Here is a 21,599-nt window from a genome sequence, read left to right as displayed (position 1 = left end):
TGGTGTAAGAGAATGGTCTAGTTTCATTCTTCTGCATGTGGATGTCCAATGTTCCCAGCACCATTTATTGAAGAGACAGTCCCTTTTCCAGTTTATAGTCTTTCCTGCTTTGTCGAATACTGCTTGACAATAGAGTTGAGGGCCCATTTCTGGGTTCTCTAGTCTGTTCCATTGATCTATGTGTCTGTTTTTGTGCCAGTACCACACTGTCTTGATGATCACAGCTTTGTAGTACAACTTGAAACCTGGCATTGTGATGCCCCCGACTCTGGTTTCCTTTTTCAATATTGCCCTGGCTATTAGGGGTCTTTTCTGATTCCACACAAATCTTAAGATTATTTGTTCCAACTCTCTGAAGAAAGTCCATGGTATTTTGATACGGATTGCACTGAACGTGTAAATTTCCCTGGGTAGCATAGACATTTTCACAATATTAATTCTTCCAATCCATGAGCATGGTATGTTTTTCCATCTCTTTGTGTCTTCCTCAATTTCTTTCAGAAGTGTTCTGTAGTTTTTAGGGTATAGATCCTTTACCTCTTTGGTTAGGTTTATTTTTAGGTATCTTATGCTTTTGGTGCAATTGTAAATGGGATTGACTCATTAATTTCTCTTTCTTCATTCCCATTGTTAGTGTATAGAAATGCCACTGATTTCTGGGCATTGATTTTTGTATCGCACCACATTGCAGAATGACTGTATGAGTTCTAGCATTCTTAGGGTGGATTCATTTGGGTTTTCTCTATACAGTAACGTGTCATCTATGAAGAGGGAGTTTGACTTCTTTGCCAATTTAAATGCCTTTTATTTCTTTTTGTTGTCTGATTGCTGAGGCTAGGACTTCTGGTACTATGTTGAACAGCAGTGGGGAGAGTGCACAACACTGTCATGTTCCTCCTCTTAGGGGAAAGTCTGTCAGTGTTTTCCAATTGAGAATATATTTGCTGTGTGCTTTTCATAGATAGCTTTTAAGATGCTGAGAAATGTTCCCTCTGTCTACACTCTGAAGAGATTTGATCAGGAATGGATGCTGTATTTTATCAAATGCTTTCTCTGCATCTATTGAGAGGATCACATGGTTCTTGCTTTTTCTCTTGTTGATGTGATCTATCATGTTGTTTTACAAGTAATGAACCAACCTTGCATCCTGAGGATAGATCCCACTTGGTCTTGGCAAATAATCTTCTTAATGTACTGTTGGATCCTATTGCTAGTATCTTGTTGAGAATTTTTGCATCTGTGTTCATCAGGCATATTGGTCTATAATTTCCTTTTCAGAGGGGTCTTTGTCTTGTTTTGGAATTAAGGTGATACTGGCCTCATAAAATGAGTTTGGAAGTATTCAGTCCCTTTCTATCCTTTGGAACAATGTTAGTAGAATAGGTATTATTACTTCTTTAGAAGTTCAATAGAGTGATCCTGAAGACTTGGGATCAAGTCCCATGTCAGGCTCCCTGCATGGAGCCTGCTTCTCCCTCTGCCTGTGTCTCTGCCTCTCTCTTTCTCTCTCTCATGAATAAACAAATAAAATCTTTAAGAAAAAAAAGTTTGATAGAATTCCCCTGGGGAACCATCTGGTCCTGGACTTTTGGGTCTTGGGAGGTTTTTCATAACTGCTTCAATTTCCTCCCTGGTGTTTGGCCTCTTCGGGTTTTCTATTTCTTCCTTTTCCAGTTTTGGTAATTTATGGTTTTCCAGAAATGCATCCATTTCTTCTAGATTGCAGAAATTATTGGCCTATAGCTGCTCATAATATGTTTTTCAAATCCTTTGTATTTCCTTGGTATTTGTTGTGATCTCTCCTTTTTCATTCATAATTTTATTAATGAGTCTTTTTTATTTTTAATAAGGATGCCTAGGGAATTATCCTTCTTTTTAATTGTTTCAAAGAACCAACTCCTGGTTTTGTTGATCTGTTCTACAGTTCTTCTGGTCTGTATTTCATTGAGTTCTGCTCAAATCTTTATTATCTCTCTTCTTCTGCTTAGTGTACATTTTATTTGCCATTCTTTCTCCAGTTCCTTTAGAAGTGAATCTAGGTTGTGTATTTGTGGGGTTTTTTTCCAAATTTTTGAGGGATGCCTGTATTATGATGTATTTCCCTCTTAAGACTGCTTTTGCTGTATCCCAAAGATTTTGAATGGTTGTATCTTCATTTTCAATAGTTTCCATGAATCTTTTTAATTCTTCTCTAATTTCTTGGTTGACCCTTTCATCTTTTAGCAAGATGCTCTTTAACCTCCACGTGTTTGAGTTTCTTCCAAATTTCTTCTTCTGAGTGAGTTCAAGTTTCAAAGCATTGTAGTCTGAAAATATGCAGGGGACAATTCCAATCTTTTGGTATCGGTTAAGACCTGATTTGTTACCCAGTATGTGGTCTATTCTGGAGAAAGTTCCTTGTACACTTGAGAAAAATTTGTATTCCATTGCATTTGGATGGAAATTTCTGTATATATCTGTGAAATTCATCTGGTTCAGTGTATCATTTGAAGCTCTTGTTTCTTTGGAGATGTTGTGCTTAGAAGGTCTGTCATTTTCAAAAATCACCGTGTTGAAGTCTCCCAGTATAAATGTAGTATTATCTAATGTCTTTACTTTGGTTATTAATTGATTGATATACTTGGCAGCTCCCACATTCGGGGCATAAACATTCATGATTGTTAGGTCCTCTTGTTGGATAGACCCTATAAGTATGATATAATGTCCCTCTTCATCTCTTACAACAGTCTTTGAGATAAACTTTAATTTATCTGATATGAGGATTGCTACCTCTGCGTTCTTTTGAGGACCATTAATTTATTATTTTTATTTATTTATGATAGTCACACACACACACACACACACACACACAGAGAGAGAGAGAGGCAGAGACACAGGCAGAGGGAGAAGCAGGCTCCATGCACTGGGAGCCCAATGTGGGATTCGATCCCGGGTCTCCAGGATCGCGCCCTGAGCCAAAGGCAGGCGCTAAACCGCTGTGCCACCCAGGGATCCCTTTGAGGACCATTTAAATGGTATATGATTCTCCACCCTTTCATTTTCAGGCTGTAGGTGTCCTTAGGTCTAAAATGAGTCTCTTGTAGATGGCAAATAGATGGGTCGAGCTTTTTTATCCAGTACAAAAACCTGCATCTTTTCATGGGATCATTTAGCCCATGCATGTTCAGAGTAACTATTGAAAGATATGAATTTAGGGTCATCGTCATACATATTCAGTCCCTGTTTTTGTGGATTATTTCTTTGTGCTTCCTCTTTCTGTTATAGGGTCCCCCTTTATATTTTTGCAGAGCTGGTTTGGTGGTCACATATTCTTACAGTTTCTTCCTATCTTGGAAGCTCTTTATCTCTCCTTCTACTCTGAATCAGAGCCTTGCTGGATAGAGTATTCTTGGATGCATGTCCTTCTCATTTAGGACCCTGAATATGTCCTGCCAGCTCGTTCTGGCCTGCCAGGTCTCTGTAGAGAGGCCTTCTGTTAACCCAGTACTTCTCCCCATAAAGATTAGGGATTTCTTGTCTCTTGCTGCTTTAAGGATCTTCTCTTTATCTTTGGAATTTGCAAGTTTCACTATTAAATGTCTAGGTGTTGAATGTTTTTTATTGATTTTGGGGAGGACCTCTCTATCTCCTGGATCTGAATGCCTGTTTCCCTCCCCCAATTTATGGAAGTTCTCAGTTATGATTTGTTCACATATGCTTTCTGGCCCTCTGGCCCTCTTGGCATTTTCTGGACTCCAATTATATATAGATTCTTCCTTCTGAGGCTACCAGTTATTTCCCTTAACCTTTCCTCCTGGTCTTTTAATTGTTTTTCTCTTTTTTCGTCAGTTTTCTTCCTTGCCATCAACTTGTCTTCTATGTCACTCACTCTTTCTTCTACCTCATTAGCCCTCATCATTAGGACCTCCAGTTTGGATTGCATCTCATTTAATTGATTTTTAATTTTGGCCTGATTAGATCTAAATTCTGCACTCATGAAGTCTCTTGAATCTTTACGTTTTTTTTTTCCAGAGCCCCCAGTAGCTTTATAATTTTGCTTTTGAATTGGCTTTCTGACATCGAATTGTACCTCATAATCTGCAACTCTGTGACAGAGAGTGCTGTTTCTGATTCTTTCTTTTGTGGTGACTTTTTCCTTCTAGTCATTTTGCTCAATTCAGAGTGGCTGTATGAGAAGGCTGAGTCAAGAATATCAACCACGACATAACTAAATTTCACCCTAGATGATTCTGCCGAGGTCAGAGACCAGAAAATGAAAACAAAGTTCAGAACGAAACAAAACAGAAGGACCACTAAAGTGAAAAACAAATTTTAAAATGAAGTAGTAAAAAATAAAAGGCCAAGAATCCAAAAGAAGAAAAAAAGAAAAAAGAAAAATGAAGAGAAAAAAGCAAAAGAGGAAAAAAAGAGAAAGAGAGAAGAACAAAAGGGGGGGGTGTGACTGGAAGGTGGTGGTGGTGACGAAGTTTTAGTGGAGGGAGAATATAGTCTACCTGAGGGGTCCTAGAGGGTGATCCTCTTGTTTCTGAGAATATTAAGTTCTGTATGTTAGAAGATGCTCAGTCCCAAATTTGTATAAACCAGAAATATGTGTAGAAGGCCCCAACATTGACCACCAAAACATAAATGAGATAAAAGGAGGGAGCAGAATGGGAATGAATAGAGAATATAATCTCACGGAAAGAACCAGCAGGTATACCACTTGGTTTTGAGTGCATCCTGGTCATGTTTTAGAAGGTATTAACTTCTGCCATTGTAGAAAAAATGAGGCAGAGAAAAGAAAAAAACAGAAAACAAAAGAACATAAGTCATATACCTCCCAAAATTATGTTGAGTATGTTGAAGGGATTCTCGAAGTGGAAAATATACCTAAGATCTGTAATTGTAGAAATATGAGAGTCAAAAAGGAAGATACCTAAAAATGAAGAGGTGGTAAAATATTGTAGTTAAGGTTGGAAAAGAGGAAAAATATTGGAAATATTTAGTCCAATATAAAAATGAGTTGTACTGGAAAAAGGGGGGAAATAGGAGCGATAGTCTCTAGTTCTATATACTGTAAATCCCTTGACTTGCCCTGGAACTTTCCAGAGCTGCTTGGTCAAGAACTTGCTCTTCCCCTGTCCTTCCTGCTGGTCTTCTGGGAGAGGGGCCTGCTATGCTGATTCTCAGGTGTGTGCACCTGGGGGAGCTGCCCCGCCCCCTGCCAGGTGCTCGGCTCAGTGGGAGCTGTTTATCCTGTGAGGCCCCTGTTCCCTGGTGGCCCCACCTCTCCCAGGCACAGGGTAACAGCAGGAGGAACACCACCACTGGCGGCGGCCAGCTCTCCAGCCTGGAGTCAGCTCCCGCAGTAACTACCGCAGTTCCCAGTCTGCACTGGCCTGGATGCTCCCAGGATGGGGGGTGCTGACCTGCACAGCTCGGGGCCACCTGGAGGCAGGAGAGTCCTCGCTGTCCTGTGCCCTTCCGGCCTCCACCTGTCCCGGGGGGAGCGCAGGATACTGGGCTGTGTCCCCCGGCGCCCTGGGATCCGGAGCCTGTGCTGCTGGAATCGTGCTCCCGGGGCCACGGCTTCGAAGGCAGCAGGCACAGCCCCCTCCACCCGGAGCCGCCGCCTGACCTACAGGCTTCTCCTCGAGGCCCCGCCGGGCATGCGCTCCAGCCCTTTACCGGGCTCCGCCATTGGTGTGTGGGGCGCTCTACCCGAGGCGCACTTCCTCTGTTAGTGACCCCGGGAACCTGGAGGCTCCACTGTCCCTCCTGCGGTTCTGCCCAGTTTCCCTGCTGAGTACCTCTCCCCTTGGGAAGAATCCAGGGGAGATTGTTAAAGTTCCTGCTTCTCCGGGGCTGGGCTCTCCTGTCCTCTCCTGCCCGGCCCCTTGTGGAGGCCCTCCCCCACTAGATTCTTTTTTTTCCCCCGCCTTCCTACCTTGTTAGATGCACAAACCCTTCTCTCTGTAGCATTCCAGCTGTTCTCTCTTTAAATCTCAGGTCGAATTCGCAGGTCTTCAGAGTTGAATGTTATCTAGGTAAATTGGTGGGGCCGGGTGAGGTGAGAACCCTACTCCTCCGCCATCTTGCCCGCCCCCTTCCAACAACATATTTTAAAAGCACATGTGGATCAAAAAAGAATCCTCAAGAAAATTTAAAAATACTTTGAACTATAGGAAAGTAAATGTACAACTTATCAAATTTTGTGAGGTACAGTGAAAACAGTGCTTAGAGGAATTTTATAGACTTGAATGCAAACATTAGAATTGAAGAAAGTTATAAAATGAATGTTCTAAGCTTCCACCTTAGGAAACTAGAAGTAACAATAAATTTACCACAAGTAAGAAAAATATTTTTAAAGTAAGATTTAGAGCAGAAATCAATGAAATTGAAAATAAGAAATCAGTACTTTAAATGTGCTAGTAGTATAGATCTTAAAAACTCTCACCATATCCTCACACACACAACTATGTGAAGTAATGGATATGTTAATTATCTTGATTGTGGTAATAATTTCATAAGGTATACATATATCAAAACATCAGGCTGTATACAGTAAGTCAACCAAACCATAATCTTATTCTTTGAAAATATTGATAAAATTGATAAAACTCTACCCAGATTAAGAAAAAAAACGACATAAATTGCTAATATCAGAAATCTAAGAGAAGCCATCACTACTAATCTAAAGGACATTAAATGATTAAAAAAAATATTATGAACCATTCTATAACCATAAATCTGGTAACCTAGATTTTGTCTAATCATAAAAAAACCACAAGGGAGAAATAATCTGAAGATGTTGATTTTTTTTCAAAGAAATTCAATGAATAATAACCTTTTCGAAAATACAGCACTATAGAACAGTTCATAAGAAAACAGAATACACATTCCTAGTGTGATCATCCCCAAATCCCTGCCATATCTGAACCTGGTTTGATGCTTGCATGATCTTTTCCAACCGTGTTTTTGTCTTTTACTGCGACTTTTAATTTTTCTTGAATGCCACATATGATGTATTGAATAAAAGGAATTGAAGAAAATAGTCCTTTAGTGTTAGGTTTTAGATTTATCTGGCTAGGCATTAGGCTGTACCTGTGGGTGTCAGAAATTAGTTTCCTCTGGTGTTATTGTTTTTGCCTTCCCTGTTGTCTTAGAGTTTCCCTAGAAACTTACTCTTTTTTTTCTTAAATCAGTCTGAGACATGCTATTCTTTCTATTGTATTCTCCTATTATTATTGTTATACAGGACCCCTACTGATGTTGTGGTAAAATGTGGGAGGAGAAGTGTCCTTATAGTCCTATGATTGGGTCTTAGACTATTAGTGAACCTTTGTTCTGGTATGTGACCCTCACAAGTGTCTCTCAGGTACTACCACTCCTTTACCTGAAATGGAAATTTAGAGGGGGCTGAAGTTGGTGTAATCCTTCCCCCACAAAGAAGGCTTGATGGGGCTGGACTTAGGTAGTTAGATTCTAGTAAAATTGATACTCTGGAAGGTGAACCTTGTTAAGAACAAAGAAGTTTTGGGTGAATTTCAAAAGACTATTTTTTTCTCCTCCACTTACTGGAAGCTTAAGAAGATTTTCTTCTGATCTTCACTGTAAAAACCCAGGAGATCCTTGAAGTAAAACTCACCAAAGTATGGGGACCAATACTGGAGTTTTTAACCTTCTACTGTGTCTACATTGGGTCTCCAGCAATTCATCATAGTAGCATATGTTTGCCTACTTGGTACTAGTTCCCATATTTGTTTCTGCTCCTGAACTTTTGCTCTCTTAAGTTATGATTCTTTGTATGTAGCTTCGTGTCTCTTCAATGGATTCTGTAGTTTGCTCTGTGCCCTTGATTCTCTGATGAGTCTAAGAAGAGGTGTTCATTTTCAGATTGTTCAGATTGTAAGATGTTTTTTCTTGTTGTGAGGATTGGAGTGATGGCTTCCAAACTCCTTAGATGCCAGAACAGAAACTAGAAGTCTCTATTTTTTTAAAATCATCATTTCTTCAACTCAGAGTTACATGAAGATCACTTTTTATATTGTCACTTTTAGTAGCCTTCTGTTGTTATTTCATAGATGCTTTAAATTCTCCTATATTCGAGGAACTTTGTACTTCTTATTATTGTTTTATTTTCTTCTTCTATTTCAAAGTTTCTTAATCTTAGCCCTCTAGACATTTGGGGCAAGATAATTAGTTGTCCTGGGGGGATATTTTGTGAATTGTAAGATGTTTAGCACCATCTCTGGCCTAAAGGGTTTTAGCACCATCTAATAGATTCCTGCAGCACCTCACTAATTGTGATAATCAAACTATTAGCATACATTGCAGAATATCCCTTAGGAGAAAATTATACCCAGTTGAAAGCCACTGTTCAATCTATATTGTCTCTTCATTTTTTAATTTTCTTTTCTAGATTTTTTTTGTCTTGGTCTCATTTGTTAAGGCTTTCTTAAAAATCTTGGAAGCTTTAAAAGAATGAGGACTTAAAAAGCCAATTGTAAGCCTTAAGCATTTGAGTGGGCCTTATTGAGCAGAGTGCTTTATGATGATGAAAGTGGTTGACCACTGATGGGTCTTTTCCTGGATCCATTCAGTTTTTCCAAAGATAAATTTTCTCATATCCATCTGTCCACATAGATGTACCTGGCTACAGTAACTTCTTTTCATTTCACCCTTAAAACTTTGTGTTCCACTAATTTTTCTAAATCACAGCTCTAATCAAGTTATTCCTTGTTTAAAACTTCAGTGATTCTTCACTACCCAGAGAAGTAACAATGGTGCTCTTGACTTTTAGGATGACAAATCATTCCATTTTCTACATTTATTTACCACTATTTACCTGACGTCAAATAGAACCTGTGCTCTTCCTGCCTCCAGAGCTTTGGTTCCTATTGTTTCTTACTGGTGGAGCTACTTTTCTCTTTCAGAAAATCCTAACCTTTCCTTTGAACACCATTTGAAATGCCATGTTTTAAATGCCATGTCATTTTTCTAAATCTTTTTATTTACTTGTGATAACTCCCTTCTCTGAACTTTGTCATACTTTTATTCTATATTTTGTTTCATTTGCAAAATATGATATTTTGCTTTATATCACAGTTATAAATTGTGAACTCATCATTCTCCTGGATTATAAAATCTTTGAGGACAGGGTTCAATCATTTTTATATGTTCTGCACCATATAGTACAGAATCTCACACATAGATGGTACTAAAATATGTTGGTTGGATATAAATTTTTAAAAATCTATATCAATGACAGCAAAAATGCCATTGTCTTTCATGAAGACTTCCTGATTATTCAAGATTTTTTCTCTCTTTCTCTCTAGTCTGAAATTCTATAGTACCCAATCTCTGTACCAGTTGTTTCAGCAGTTAATTACTTATTTAATGGTACCATGTGTCATCCCTGGTAGTTTAAAAGTTGCTTGAGGGCTGGGGCAGTTTTCATTATCTCTTTTGTATTCTTTATAGTGCCTTGAATACATAAGTGGATTCATGAATACTTGTTGAATTAGATTGAACATAGTAGTCTTTCATATTTCTTTCAAAATGCCACACATTTGGCATGCAAATTAAGCATCAATAAATTAGCGGACAATTGTGAAAATATCCTGAAAGTTGCCCATAAAATTCAACTTCTTTAGAGGAATATTTTTCTCATCAAGATAGGCTACTAACTCCATTCCAGCTTCATTTACTCTAAAATGATTTATTACAAAGCTAGAATTTGGTGTACACACTATTATTCTGTATAACCAACCATTTGTTCATCCTTCAAGTCTTTATTTCAAAAGGATTTTTCCCATTACTCATTTCTTTGTACTTTTCAAAATATAAGTATTGTACCTGCTATTTTGCCTTTGCCTTCTTATTGGCAGGATTCCAATCACAATGAATTATCGTCAAAATAAGAAGTATATTTGTCAGTCAAGAGAAAAACTACATGTGAATAAGTCTTCCTTAAAGTTTCACATATTTCCCAATGTGAGAAATACATTTTCAGGAAGTAATGTAGAATCTGGTTACAGAGAGGAATATTATTCCCTCTTTAAGCATTCATCTGACATTTGTGTTTTATAGGTTGATATGTGACTTCAGAGTTGATCAGGGTAATACTAATACTATTCCTCCCTCTTGAAGTTGATAGTTATTGAAAGCATTATAATTAACAGAAACCTCTATTATTTTTTACAGAAAATTAATATTTTTATTTTATTCATTTATTTTTTACAGAAAATTAATAATTTAAAAACTTCATAGAATTTGCTTTGTTATTTTAATGAAGGCAGTGAACTTATATAAATCTAGAAGCTAACTATGAGGCTTTATTATCAATTATTAAATCATCACATTGTGATCATCAGAATTTTTAAATTACTAATTACTTCTTAATTTGATATGTCCCAGGTGTTAACATATGGTCTAGACAATAAAAATAGCTGAACAATATATATGACAGAAAATCACTGACCACACTAACCCGTTTTTTTTAATTTTTTTTTAAGATTTTATTTATTTATTCATGATAGTTACACAGAGAGAGAGAGAGAGAGAGAGGGGGGGGCAAAGACACAGGCAGAGGGAGAAGCAGGCTCCATGCAGGGAGCCCGACATGGGATTCGATCCCGGGTCTCCAGGATCGCGCCCTGGGCCAAAGGCAGGCACCAAACCGCTGCGCCACCCAGGGATCCCCACTAACCCATTTTTTTTTGACATATATGCCACTTTCTAAAATCATGTCAGTCTATTTTACAAAGGACCAGAGTAGCTCCAAATCATTACTCCTCAATTAACATTAATATGCCAGATACTTTTACCGATATATTTATTATACACACACACAGAAAAAACTCAAGGTTTTCAAGATTTTTATTTCAAGATTTCAAGAGGAAGCTGCAGGGAAATTTGCCAAAGGTATTTGAAAATACCACTATGGAATCTTCAAATTTAAAAGAGAAGAATGGGAAAAGTATAAAATTAATTTTATTGTTTTCTAGTGATGACCAGGATGTTTAAGTGTAAACACTTCATAAAAAATGGGCCTCATTTTCATTATCATTTTAATATGCTTTCAGACATATGCAGTATTATTGCTATATTACTAATGGTGTTCTTTCAAGCCTGCCTTCACACCCAATGCTTTTAAACTGCTATTATAATGCTTTTTTATAACAATTTCTATTTAAATGCAAAGTCCTATGGGGCTAAGCATTGCTGGCTTTTTCTTTTTATGTGCATTTTTAGAATACAATTCAACTTAACATTTCCTCCATTTATTGATTTTATGATGAAAATAAAATGCCTTAAAATATTTTGTAAATAATATTATTTTTATATTTAGTGCAAAATATCAGACTGGAAAATTAACATATAACTAAACATTTTACAATTATTGGAACTTTTTAAAGATTATTACTCACTCCTGTCTCTTACTGTTCCAAGCAAAACCTTTATTTCATCATAATGTCTGAAATGTATCTCTTCAGAGAATATATACTTTCATATTGCTTTAAAATACTATTCTCTTTATAGCTGTGAGCATCCATAAGATTGTACTTTAGCTTGTTGTATGAGGCTCAGATTTTCACTATGTGAATTCTTACTTGCTGGTTACTTTTAATTAGCTATGTAGGTAGACCAAAACACTAATAAAAATTTCAGTTAGAACAAAAGTTCTGCCTTAATCTGGTGTTTTGAAATTTAAAATATTTTACTCTGTCCCTTCCCCTTCTGTTTGGGCTTCTATAAGGCACTGCATAATACAGTTTGTTTCCCATTACTTATTAATCTTCATATTGGAAGTCTCCATAATTTCCTAAATTTGCATTCCATGTCCAGTTTCATCGCTAGCCTATCTTAGCTCCCATTCTTTCAAAGACTGGAGAAATAGTAAAACAAAATTAATGAAGAAGAAAATGGAGGGGGTGGGAAGAGGCAAGGTGGTGGAAGAGTAGGGATCCTCGTTCCATCTGGTCCCCCAAACTTACCAAGAAAATGGAGAGCAAAGAAGATGGCAAAAACAGAAGGAGATTCATAGAATGCTTGAAGTAAAAGAGAGCCTTAGAACTTTCAATTTTGCCTTAAGACGGAGTAAACTCATTCCATTGCATTTCTCTCACTGTATACAGCTATGAAACCTGGATAGAATGCATAAGGCAGGTATTTGAGCTTTCTAAAAAGTAAATATTAACAGTCAGGTTAGGGAAAATGACTGGAATCTGAAATGCCCCCAAACTGGTGGTGAATTTAACATTTTCTCTTTACCAGTATCTCCCAGTCTGAAATTAATGAATCCAAGTGGCACCAAAATGCAGAAAAAAGAGACCTGAGAAGCCTTCTAATTCTAGCTAAAGGAGAATGAAGGGAAATTCCTAAAGTTCAGAGATAGGGGAAAAATCCCTCATAAATATATATTTTATTTTCTCTCTTCTTTCTCTCTCCAATCCCCAAGTAATTCTATGGTGGTTGTGGCAGCAGGAGCCAAAACTCTGATTAAGGGGAACCTTCATTTCTATTCAGTGGATTTGTAGTTCCAAGAGTATGAGGACAAAATTTGTTCCTCATTTTCTCGTTCTTCCTATAACCTGAGCCCTCTCAGATAGAGACAACTGCATAAGTGTATAGTAGAGTCAGGAAATCGAAGCCCAACTTTCTGGACAGAGGAATGAAAAGAGGAGCCTTGGGGAAAAGAGGAGGAATCACTGAGAGGGAGGAGCTGGGACAGTGAACTCATAACATTGTTTATGAAATTCTAGGTTCACCCTTAAATGGCTCATGCAGTGGATCTGTTCCTATTCAACACAGCAAAAACTTTGAACACTAAACTAATAGACCAAAGCTCAGATTCCTGATTGATGGCACATGGTAAATGAATCAGAACAGTACCATAAATACTTTGAAAACTATTGTCATTGGAACCATAGCCCACAGAATGTGAGAAGGAAAGGTGAGATTGAAAAAACAGGCTGGCTAGGTTCTAAAACAAAAATATCAATGTTATTCTTGGGATTTAAATAAGACTCAGTGTTTCATAATATGTTCAAAATATCTAGGATACATAAGTGAGTTCAATATCTATGCACAGGGAACAGAAGCAAATGCCAAAATGACACAGATTTGGAATAATCTGACAAAGATTTAAAATAGCTATTACAAAAATGACATAGGAGGCAATCACAAACTCTCTTAAAACTAGGGATATCTCATAAAAATTCAAATCTAAAAAGGAATCAAATGGAAAGTTTAGAACTAGAAGTGCCTTAAGGAAAGAAGAAGGAAGGAAGGAAGGAAGGAAGGAAGGAAGGAAGGAAAGAAGGAAAGAAAGAGAAGAAAAGAAGAAAAGAAAAGAAAAGAGAAAAGAAAAGAAAGAAAAGAAAAGAAAAGAAAGAAGGAAGGAAGATAAAGAAGGAATGGAAGAAAAGAAAAAAGTAAGAAAAAAAGAAAATATAGAAAAGATGAAAACAAAAAACCCAAAATTTACTTGATAGAAAAAAATAACAGAATGGAAATAATGGAAGAAACAGTAAACACAAGTAAATCTATAATTATATCAAAAAAATTAAAGTCTTACTCCTCTAACTTGATCGATTATCAAACTGGAAAAAATCCTAGCTGTATGTTGCTCAAAAGAGACAACCATTAAATGTAAGTAAGAAATAAGTTTTATTTTATTTTCTTAAAGATTTTATTTATTTATTCATGAGAGCCACACACACACAGAGGCATAGGCATAGGCAGAGAGAGAAGGAGCCTCCATGCAGGGAGCCTGATGTGGGACTTGATCCCGGGACTCTAGGATCATGCCCTGGGCCGAAAGCAAGCACTTAACCACTGAGCCACCCAGGCATTCCAAGAAATAAGATTTAAATAAAATAATAAAAGTATGTGATGAAAATATTCAACAATAAACTTGTAGAGCTACAAAAATTTCAAATAAAATTGTCTTAAAGTTAAGAATTGTTATTAACTATAAAGAAAGATATCATAATGATAAAATGGTCAATCAACTAAGAACATATAACTATTCAGAATTTTTATGATTTTAATTACATATTTTAAAAACAGAGAGAAAGAAAATGACAAAATTAAAAAGACAAACTTCAGAATCAGAATGGGGGATGTTAGCAGATGTCTCTCAATACCTGTTAGGCAAAAAATCAGTAAGGATAAAAAAAACTCAGGGGACAATTATCAAATTTTATTTAATTTGCCAGAGCACCTGTAGGAAAAACATCTTAGAAAAGCATGTTTTTCTGAGATTATAACATTTATAAATTTTCTAAAATTCATTATATGCTCAGTTATGAAACAGTTTCCAATAAATTTTATAGGAGTAACATCATACTGAGTATATTATCTATACTTAACTGAATTAATAAAAAAACTTAAAAATAATAACAAAACCTCCAGTGCTTTAAAAATTAGGTAAAACATCTCTATAAAACCCGAGATTCATAGAAGAGGACGAAATATGAAGTAGACCATTATATGAGCTAATGATACTGGAAATATATTTCAGTCAAACTTGTTCAATGCAGCTATAGCAGTGTGTAGAAAAAAGCTAATAGCTTTAAAATGCATACACTCGAAAGCTATACAAGTTAAAAATGAATTATCTATATAGTAAATAAACTGCACAGCAGAAAATGTAAGAAATAAGTTAGACATGAGCAAAAATTAATAAAATAGAAAACAATATAAAATACATGAAATTAGCAAAGCTAAGAGTTGGTTTTTGGAGATTTCTAATACAATTTGTAACAGCTTGTCACAACTGACCAAGAAACAACAAAAGAGGCACGGACTTCCAATATCAGGAATAAGAATGGGAGTAATACTACACATCATACAGATGTTATTGACACAAAAAGTATAAACGGATTTATGTCATAAATCCTATACTATTTAAATATCCATGTGCTTTCCCCCAGTATATACACGTTAATTTTTTTCTTTTCTTTTTCAATGCATGTATACCCCTTCAAAGTGAGAAATGCCCACAGGCTCATCTAGTTATCAAATCTAGCTTGAAACAAATGATGCTTGGTTTTTGCATTTAATTGTTAAGTTCAGATGTGGCTTCTTTACCTAAAGAAGATAAATTTCAGGGTGCCTGGGTGGCTCAGTCAGTTAGGCTTCTGCCTTTCTTTCAGGTCATGATCTCAGGGTCCTGGGATAGAGCTGAAACCTTGGGCTCTCTGCTCAGTGGGGAGTCTGCTTCTCCCTATCCCTCTGTCCCTCCCCCCTGTTCACACTCTCTCTTAAATAAATAAAATCTTAAAATAAAATAAAATAAAATAAAATAAAATAAAATAAAATAAAATAAAAAAGATAAATTTCCCACCCCCAACTTACTCATTATACAATGATGGAGAAGGAATAAAGCAGCTTCATTTGAAGTCGAAGGGGAAAGGACTCACAGTTATTGTTGGTCCACAGTATGTATCATAACTTACTGGAAAGGATTAGTATTGATTTCCTCTCTTCAGTAGGATAAGCTATTTGCTGATGTGATGGATTAATTATATTAATTGATTTTTGAATATTGAGTTAGCCTTTTATATCTGGAATAAATCCTACTTGATCATCCTGTATTATTTATTTTATACATTGTTGAAGTCAATTTGCTAATATTGTGTTGAGGGTTCCTGCATCTATGTTCACTGCAGATATTGGTCTGCTCTTTTCCCTTCTTGTAATGTTTTTACAAGGTTTTGGTATTAGAGAAATGCTGGCCTTGTAGAATTAGTTAGAAAGTATTCCCTCTGCTTCCATTAGCTGGGAGAGATTGTGAAGAATTGGTATGATTTCTTAAATTATGGTGGAATTTATGGTGAAACCATCTGGGCCTGGTACTTTGTTTTGGAAGGCAATTAATTATTAAGTCAATTTCTTTCATAGATATAGGCTTATTCGGAGTAGATATTTCTGCTTGTTTGAATTGTGGTAGCTATCTTTTTCAAATAATTAGTCCATTTTATCTAGATTATCAAATTTGTGGGACTAGAGTTGTTCAGAATATTCTATTATCCTTTTAATAATTTGGGATCAGTAGTAATATCTTCCTTTGTTTCTGATATTAGGAATTTGTGTCTTTTTGTTTTTTTACTCTGGATTAGCCTGGCTGGAATTTTTATCACTATCCTGAATCTTCTCAAAGCACAAACTTTTGGTTTTACTAATTTTCTATTGATTTCCTGTTATCAATTTCATTTATTTTTGCTATATTTACTCTTTGCTTTATATTTATATGTCTCTTCTTCCTCTAGTTTCTTAAGGAGAAAGCTTGGACCATTAATTTTAGATACTTGTTTTTTAATAATATATGCATTTGATATTATAAATTTCACCTTAAACACACTGTTTATCAATCACACACATTTCGATGAGTAGCGATTTCACCTTCATTTAGTTCAAAATAATTTTAAATTTCTCTTAGGACTTCTTTGACCCATTTGCTACTTAGAAGTGTGTTGTTTACTCTCCAATTATTTTGGGACTTTTCCAGCTACCTTTCTGTTATTTTGTAGCTTAATTCCATTGTGGTCTGAGAGTATGATTTCTCTATTTAAAAATTTTCTTAAAGTGTGTTTTATAACCAGAAGGTGGTCTATTTTGTTGAACGTTCAATGTGAGCTTGAGAAAAATGTGTATTTTCCTGTTGTTGGATGAAGTGTTTTATAAATGTCAATTAGATACAGTTGATTGATGGTGCTGCTCTGTTCAACTGTAACCTCACTGATTTTCTGCCTGCTGGTCTGTCAATTACTGATAGAGAGGTGTTGAAGTCTCCAACTATAATAGCAGATTCATCTATTTTTCCTTGCAGTTCTATCAGTTTTACCTTACTCATTTTGACATTCTCCCATTAAGCACATGCACATTAAGATTGTTATGTTATATCATTTTGGGGAAATGACCAGTTTATCATGATAAAATATCTCTTTTTATTCCTGATAATTTCCCTTGTTCTAAAGTATGCTTTATTTGACATTTATATAGCTATGCAAGTTTTTTTTTTTTTTGGTTAGTGTTAGCATTATGTATCTTTCTCCATCCTTCACTTTTAATATAGCTATATCTTACATTTAAAGTGCATTTCTTGTAGACAACATGTAGTTGGATCTTGTCTTTTTAATCCATTCTTTAAGTCTCTTTTTTTGGCATATGTAGAATATCACTGTCTAAAATGATTATTGATTTAGTTGAATTAATATGTACCATATTTGTAAATATTTACTATTTTCCTTATTTTTGTCCACTTTTTTGTTTCTTTTGTTTTGAGTATTTTATATAATTCCATTTTTTTTCTCTTCTATAAGCTTGTCAATTGCAGTTCTTTTGAAGATTTTTTGTGGTTGCTCTAGAATTTATAATACATGTACATTTATGAATAATTTAAGTTCACTTTCATATGACACTCCACCACTTAATGGCTAGAGCAGGTACTTTATAGCAGAGTATTTCCAATTTGTCCCTCTTATCTCTTAAAACATTGCTGTCATTAATTTAAGTTATCCATAAGCTATAATTATTCAATACATTGTTGCGATAGTGATTATGAAGAGTTAATTCTGTTAAATCAAATAAAGGCAAGAAAAAATAAAACTTTAATTTATCCTTATGTAGTCCTTCTCTAATGTGTTTCTCTTTTTTTAAAAAAAAGACTATTTATTTATTTATTTATCACACACACACACACACACACACACACACACACACAGAATGGCAGAGGCATAGGCAGAGGGAGAAGCAGGCTCCATGCAGGGAGCTCGATGTGGGACTTGATCCTGTGACTCCAGGATCACGACCTGAGCTGAAGGAAGACGCTTAACTGCTGAGCCACCAAGACATCCCTGTGGTTTCCTTTTTCACGTGGTTTTTAGTTTTTGATTTATGTCTTATTCCTTCTCTTCGAAGAATATATTTTAACCTTTGTTACAAGGCAGGTCTACTGGACAAAATCTCTGTTTTTGTTTGTGTGAGAAAGCCTTTAATTCTCCTTCACTTTTTAATTTTTTAAAAATCTAGTTGAAACTCACATAACATGGAACAATTTTAAACTATACAATTCAGTGCATCACCCGAAAGGGAATTTCCATACCCTTAAAATAGTCAGTCTTTATCCCGCCCCCCAATCCCTGGCCCCTGACAGTCACTAATCTGCTTTTTTGTCTATAGAGTTACCTACACTGGAAATTTTCTATAATGAAAGCAAATTATATATCTCGATTTTGGTCTTCATTTTTTCATTTAGCATAATGTTTTTAAGGTTCATACATTCTATTGTGTTGAATTGGTACCCTACTGCTTTGCTGAATTCATTTGTTAGTTCTAACAATTTTTTTGAAGACTTTTTGGGTTTTCTATATATAAGGTTATATCATCTACAAACAGAGATAATTTTACTTTGCTTCCATTTTGGATGCTTTTTCTTTCTTTTTCTTGCCTAATTACTCTGTCTGGAACTTCCAGTACTATGTTGAATAGAGAGCAGGCATCCTTGCCTTGTTCTGGATTTTACTGGAAAATCTTTCAACCTTTGAGTATGATGTTTGCTATCAAGTGTTTATATAGGACTTTTATTATGTTGATTAGTTTCCTTATATTCCTACTTTATTTCATGTTTTTATCATAAAAGAATACTGAATTGGATAAAATGCTTTTTAGGTACCAGTTGAGATGGTTTTTTTTTTTCTCTTCATTCTGTTGATGTGGCATATTCCATTGATTAATTTTTGTATGTTGAACCATCCTTGCATTTTAGGAATAAGTCCCACTTAGTTCTGGTGTATAATCCTTTTAATATGCTGCTGAGTTCTGTTTGCTAGTACTTTTGGAGGGTTTTTGCATCAATGTTCATAAACAATATTGGTTTATAATTTACTTTCCTTCTAGTATTTTTGTCTGGCTTTGGTATCATGGGAATGCTGGCTTTATAGAATGAGTTAGTACGTGTTCTCTTCAAGTTTTTTGAAAGACTTGCAAAACATTATTATTAATTCTTCTTTAAATGTTTGATAGAATTTGCCAGTGAATCTGTCAGATCCAAGGCTTTTTGTTACTGGTAAATTTCTGATTGCTGATTTAACCTTCCTACTAGTTATAAGTCTATTCTGATTTTCCATTTCTTTGTATTTTATTAATGGTAGGTTTCTGTTTCTAGGAATTTGTCTACTTCATCCAAGTTCTCCAATTTTATTTTTATTGATTTTCTCTATTGTTTTTCTGCTCTCTATTTGATTTATCTATTTTCTAATCTTTATTATTTATTTCCTTCTTCTGGCTTTGGTTTCATTTGTTCTTAATTTTTTAGTTCTATCAGACTATCCACATTTAACCAAAGCACCCTTCTCTCTTATGGACGTTTCAAGAAAGAGACAACACATGACAATACCCTGAAATTTCCTCTGACTTCTTATTATATGTCATCATCTGGCATGTAGGTTGAATCACAGGATATAACAGGAGAAAATTTGACCACATGTTTTGCTCCATATAAAAAGAGTAACAGGTTTCTCATCCTGATATGACTGGGTCACCACTTGCTTTCCTTTATCTATACTCCACAGTTGAGGGACTGTTATTTAAACCACCTAATTTTTAGTAATCAAGGTATTTACCAAATATGAAATGTTTATCTAAAATTAATAACAAATATTACTATTAGTGGCTTAAATAATAAAGACCTCTATATACAATCAGAAAACTGTAATTCTTTTTAGAACCCTCCAGAAATTTTCCCCTGACTTCTCATTGACTAGCATTTTGTCACAAATAAATCTATAAAATAATCACCAGCAAAGGACTATGAGATTGGCACACATTATTAAGATCAATCATGATTCATCCTCTGTGGCCGTAGACATCTCCTACCTTCCCTGGGCATATTTGCTGACTTAACACAATTTAGATTCTATAACATTATGTTGAATGAGGGAATGGTCATTAGGTAAGCAACCAACTCTACATCAAGCATATATTTCCTTTGATTTCTTTAGATCACAGTCTCCTGAGTTTTCTCCCATTTCTCTAACTGCTCATACTTATTTTATGAGTCTTGCTTCTGCTTAACTCTTAAACTCTTAAATGCTGCTATTTAGCTCTTACACTGACTTTTGCTTTTTATCTCCATTTTCCTATTCTATAGACTATGCTACAATATCCTCATCTAGTCTCATGTTTTCAGTTGCCTCATAAGTACAAACAATTACTATATATATATATATATATATATATATATATACATATATATATATATATATTTTACTATTAGGACTGTATACTCAGCTTGCTACTGAATATCTCTAACTGAATAATAGGCATCTCAAACTCATGAGGACCAAAACTAACAACTATTTTCTTACAAAATCTATTTCTTCTCTTGTCATTCTAATAGCAATTCATTAAACTGTCCAATAAAGAACCATAAGTGTCATTTTACATTCCTATCTTTCCTCAGTCTCTACATCAAGATAATTACCAAGTCAGGATAAATCTAGTTTTAAAAAGGTGAGAGAAGTTATAGAGTAAGAAATAGATCTAGTAATAAGTCTAAGAAATGTTAATATCTAAAGAATAGCCATGGAGATGAACTACAAAAGAATGCATTGTAATTATAACTAATAATGTACTGTATAATTGAAATTTGCTAGGAGAATAGATCTTAAATGCTCTCCTCACACACATAAAATGGAACTATGTGAGGTGATGGATATATTAGTTGATTATGGTAATTATTACACAAGGTATATTTACTTCAAAACACCATATTGTGCGCTTTAAGTATATTAACTTTTTTGTCAAACTTATCCAATAAAGCTAAAAAAATGAAGAATATACCTAAGTGACAAAAAACAGATATAAAGAGAAAAATATGATGTTCTGGAAGAAAATTAAAAAGGACCTTCAAGAAGGTAGAAATAACTCTTGCAGCCAGAGCCAATAGGGGTGGGCATCTCTCAGGACAAGTGGTGCACACGCTGCAAGACCAGGAGTGAGATAAAAACTACCACAAGAAGTGGAAATATAGGTTGTAGTGCCTTGCTGCCAACACAAAGATTGGCCCCCACCGCACACACACTGTCCGTATTTGGGGAGTCAATAAGAAGTACTATGCCTTGGAGCTAGACATGGGGAACTTCTGGGGCTCTGAATGTTTTATGTGCAAAATAAGGATTATTGGTATTGGTTACAGTGTATCCAACAATGAACTGGTCTGCACTAAGACCCTTGTGAAGAACTGTATTGTGACTGACAGCACACCCTACCAACAGTGGTAGCAGTCTCATTATGCACTATTCTTGGGCCTCAAGAAGGAGGCCAAGTTGACTCCGGAGGAGGAAGAGATTTAAAAAAAAAAATGATCAAAGAAAATTCAGAAGAAATATGATGAAAGGAAAAAGAACACTAAAATCAGCAGCCTTCTGGAGGAGGAGTTCTATCAGCACAGGCTTCTTGCATGCATCACTTTAAGACTAGTCCAGTGTGGCCAAACAGATGGCTATGTGCTGCTGGGCAAAATGCTAGAGTTCTAACTGTCAAAAATCAAAGCTTGGAAAGGCAAATAAATCTTCCTCCTATCTTTGGTCATGTCATGCAAGTGTTTA

At 35.4% G+C, this 21,599-nt stretch overlaps 1 pseudogene; it reads left to right on the top strand.

The window, feature by feature from the left end:
* Window positions 1–21,560, top strand: part of LOC129517862 (40S ribosomal protein S8-like) — a 32,804-nt pseudogene extending 11,244 nt beyond the window's left edge.
* Window positions 21,561–21,599: the final 39 nt, after the last annotated feature.

This window comes from Nyctereutes procyonoides, unplaced genomic scaffold (assembly GCF_905146905.1).
Source record: "Nyctereutes procyonoides isolate TBG_1078 unplaced genomic scaffold, NYPRO_anot_genome, whole genome shotgun sequence".
NCBI classification, from domain to species: Eukaryota; Metazoa; Chordata; class Mammalia; order Carnivora; family Canidae; genus Nyctereutes; species Nyctereutes procyonoides.
This window is presented reverse-complemented; position numbering and strand designations above follow the sequence as displayed.